Genomic DNA, 4,684 nt, shown 5'->3' on the forward strand with positions numbered 1-4,684 from the left:
AGAGATAAGTTGAGGCAAGACGACAATAAAGAAAGAAGCCAGCCTCAGAAAGGCATAAAAAGGCATATGTTAAGTCTGGGATGAGTAAAGAGTTCAGCCAAGAACTAAAAGAGATGTCATAGGCTAGCAAGATGACTCCATGGGTAGCAGCAACACTTCTGCTAAACTGGATGACCTGAGTTTGAGCCCCAGCACTCAAATGGTAAAATGAAAGAACAAACTATTGCAAGTTGTTCTTTGACCTCATATATGTACTGTGGCATTAGTGTGCCCTGTCCCCTACACACGCACACACACACACACACACACACACACACGAATGTGATTTTAAAATAGTTTTTAAAGAGATGATTTTAGGAACATCCTTGAGTTTTAAAATGATGGAAATCCTGCATCAAGGATCCTGAATCAACATACCATCCTCAAATAAAGGTTCTATTGTTTATGGCTTTTGAAAAATGACTATAGACACTGAGTCAAATAAATATTTTTAGACAATTATTCAATGACTACAAGATAGATGCCCTGGTGTACAGTGGCCCATTTAAACAATTCCATTGATCTGTCACATTCTAGATACAATGCAAGATAATTTTTCCTTAAGGATTATTCCATTAAGGCTTGGAAAACCAGCTCCAAATCATTGACCGTTCTCAGCATTATTATTAATGTTACTTAAAGTAATATGTTTATGGACTCTATGTTTGCTATTTTTTCCAACCATTTTTATTACTTGCATTATTTTAAATCTTCCTGTTTTGAAACATAAAAATGGACAGTCGCACAAAATAAAGCTTAGTAAATTCTTATACAAATAGTAATCTTATATTGCCTACTGAATTAAAATTAAAATGATTGCTCAGTCACCCTATATATGCTTCCAAATGTCTAATTCCAAATATAACTCCCCTCACCCCTCTCTCTCTCCATATAAGATTACTATCCAGAATTCCACAATAATTATTTTCACCATTCCTATGATGTTAATGGCTAAGAGTGAATTGTTACACAATATAATATGGTCTCACTCTTTCTTATTAAAGACTCACTATTGGACTAGACTCACAAAGTCCTATTCATTCTCAGGTTTTCACTTTTATGTTATCGTTCATGTTTTTAAAAACTTGCTATTTTTCCAGGGGATATGGATTCTGTCCTTAGAACCATTTTTTTTTTAAAAAAGATTTATTCATTTATTATGTATACAGTGCAGGCCAGAAAAGGGCACCAAGTCTCATTACAGATGGCTGTGAGCTACCATGTAGTTGCTGGGACTTGACCTCAGGACCTTTGGAAGAGCAGGCAAAGCTCTTAACCACTGAGCCATCTCTCCAGCCCCCTGTTCTTAGAACCTTTACAGTAGCTCACAACCACCTGTAACTTCACTTTCAGGGACTCTGTTGCCTTCTTCCGGCCTCCACAAGTAGCAGGCATGGATATGCTGCACATGCAAACATGTAGGTAGACATAAAATATGAATGAATAAATATGTTTAAAGAAAAAGACTTTAAATTACTTCATTAATTTTAATAATTATTTAATGAAGTAATTTAATATTAATAAATATATTAATCTATAGGTGTTCTCTCCCTGTTCCTTACAATATAGATGCTGAAGTGTTCATGCTGCTTTTCCTGTAGAACTCCACAGTCTGCATGTTGCTGATTACATAGTTATTGGTACAGTTCAGCATATGGCTCACTGCTTCCTGGTGGAACAATGCCTTATTCAGTTTCCAGTTTCCATTTTCATATTACCACACCTGTTAATTATCAATTACAAAATTACCATGTTCTATCATTTTGTTTTCACTTAGTTAAAATTCCATTTTTTAAAGAAATAGTTTGTATGCCATATAATCAACAATTATAGTATGTGTGATTCTGTGATTTTTGGTGCATTTACTAAGTTTCATGACCATCAATATTCTTTGCCATTTTTCTGTGTTTCTTCTGATAATCCTGCATTTTTGTTGTATGTGTTTATCACTGAAGTTTCTTCTGGGGCCACATTAGTGGCCAATTGATTATTAGATGGAAATTTCATTAAAGTCTGGGAATAAGTCTTCAGTCTTTATCAAGTGTGTGTATATGTGTTAGCAGGTGCATGTTAGAGAATTCTTTCAACACTCATCAGTGTTAACTATGCCTAGCCTTCACTCCCTGCTTGCAGAGAATGACTTTCAGCCACCAGTAAAAATTACACTGCATTTTCATGTTGACTTTGAGTAGAGCCAAAATATGTACATACTATATTATCAGGAATAAGTCAGAACTTCAGAAATTTCTAATAGACATCTCATATCATATCTTTCACCTTAATATTTCTGGGTGGCAAATTGATTCCTCCATTTGTTGCCTAATGTCCCAGAAAAACTTCGACAACACTGTCTAAGGAAAATCGTTTTATACCAGATCATCTATGTGCTGAGTGTAATCAAGCCAACCTTTGAAACCAAGATGCTTCCAGGAAACCGTCAGGCATATCATATCTCCACAATTCTCTGGAAATAAGGCTTCAAAAGGTCTTCAGTACCATCCGGCCCCCACCTAGTGGTTGCCAAAATGGCTGGGATGCTTTGCTGGGTGATGGAGCTGTGTGTTTTCAAGGCTGCCATGGAGATAAAGAGACAGGGAGGAAATAATAGAAAAACGCCACAAAGCTTACAACTGTTGTTGGGATAAAGTCATTTTCCTAACTTAAAACTTCCTAAAATTCTACTAGCCTGATCTCAATTCCAAGGTTCTTAAAACATTTCTCTCTCAGGCCGAGCGGTGGTGGCACACGCCTTTAATCCCAGCACTCGGGAGGCAGAGGCAGGTGGATCTCTGAGTTCGAGGCCAGCCTGGTCTACAAGAGCTAGTTCCAGGACAGGCTCTAGAAACTACAGGGAAACCCTGTCTCGAAAAACCAAAAAAAAATTTCTCTCTCTCTCTCTCTCTCTCTCTCTCTCTAGCTAGTATCTCTCGGATCTCCATCCTCCTCCCTATCCCTCCCATCCCTACCTCCCTCCCTCCCTCTCTCTCTCTCTCTCTCTCTCTCTCTCTCTCTCTCTCTCTCTCTCTCTCTCTTTTCTTAGTACTTTGTAGATGAAGGAATTATCAGAGATATAATAAAGGAAAATAGTTTCTTTCTAAAATACTTTCATATTATACAGTAAGAATGGAAAACTTCTAGAGTATTTTGTTCTATTTTTTATACCCTGCCATCTTTGGAAAGTCATCAGTTATTGTTTAAAAACAATAATTTTAATATGATTTAATTGAAACAGACTTATGTCAGTTTCTCTCCTTTTCGTCCCCTAAGATCCTTCCTGCTACTGTCTCTCAAACTCCTCCATGCCTCCTACTCAAGTTTACAGCCTCTTTTTCTTTGAATATTGTTACATCAATACACACATAGCCTGCTGACTGTTTTTGTTATTGTTTTTATGGTTTCACAACTGACCCATGTGCACTGCACAATAAATAAAGGGGCCTTATCCCTGGGAATGGCTCACTCTCTTCATGGCAGTAGTTGCCTGTAGTTCCTTGTCTAGAGATTAAACCCTCTGAAATGTTTTCCTTTCCATGTTAACATGTTTATTGATAAATGTATTGCTCTGGTCTTGTTTATAAAGCTGTTCCTAGGAGACATTATTTAATAGCAGACTCCCTGGTATTCTAGTTCTTACAATCTTTCCATTCTCTCTACTGCAATGTTCCCTAAGGAACAGATGCATGAGCTATGCTGTAGGTATATCCATTGAGACTGGGTTTCCTACAACCTGCTGATCTTCGCATTGTATCCAGTTATCGCTTTCTGTGCTGTTCTGCATTGGCTCTCTTTATGAGAGGTTTCTTTGATGATGGGTGGTAGCTACTATTACCCAGGAAAGGCGCCTCACAGAGAAAAAGTGTTCATTAGTATTGGTTATTAAACTAGGCTTGTAGTTTTGTAGACAGTGTAGTATTGGGGAATTTAGTTCTTATTTGTAAAAGATTAAAAACTCACTAATTGAATTATATATAATACATTTGCATCTATTGAATTTTTAACTATCACACTTCAATTTATACCTTCTGCCAATGGGTGTTTCTTTAAGTTGACTCCTGAGTCTGTTTGACAGTTTCCCATCTAAGATATTAAGATATTTCAGATACATCTTGTTCATTTTTTGCCTCCAACCACAAATCAACCATTTTTGCAAGAGCCTTGGTTTCTTTTTATGAAATATTACAAAGCTAAAATCAGAGCACCACGGCTGTTCACTGGTAATATATTTACCATTGCCTCTGGGCCATCTCAGTAGACCATCAAAGGGAAATACATGTAAAGATAAAATGACTCTTGTTTTCATACTGGCATCTTTATTTCAGATTCAGGACTATACAGTTTAATCTCTTCTATATCCCATTTGTGAATCATTTCTTCAACACTGAGAATTTTGTCTTTTTCACTGATACAGAGATACTAATATTTCTCAAGAATCTTGTTTTGTCCTTTCGTAGGTGATAGGCCCATGGACATTACCTGGAAAATTCTGTAATTACTCACTAGCTTTTTCTTAATATAAGACAGGTCAAAGTCAGGTAAAGTGGTGCATGATTTTAATACCAGATTTTGGAAGGCAGAAACAGATAAATCTCTGAAAATTCAGTACCAACCTGGTCTACAATAGCGAAACCCTGTCTTCAAAAAGAAA

The sequence above is a fragment of the Arvicola amphibius genome, chromosome X, assembly GCF_903992535.2.
Source record: "Arvicola amphibius chromosome X, mArvAmp1.2, whole genome shotgun sequence".
Classification (NCBI taxonomy): domain Eukaryota; kingdom Metazoa; phylum Chordata; class Mammalia; order Rodentia; family Cricetidae; genus Arvicola; species Arvicola amphibius.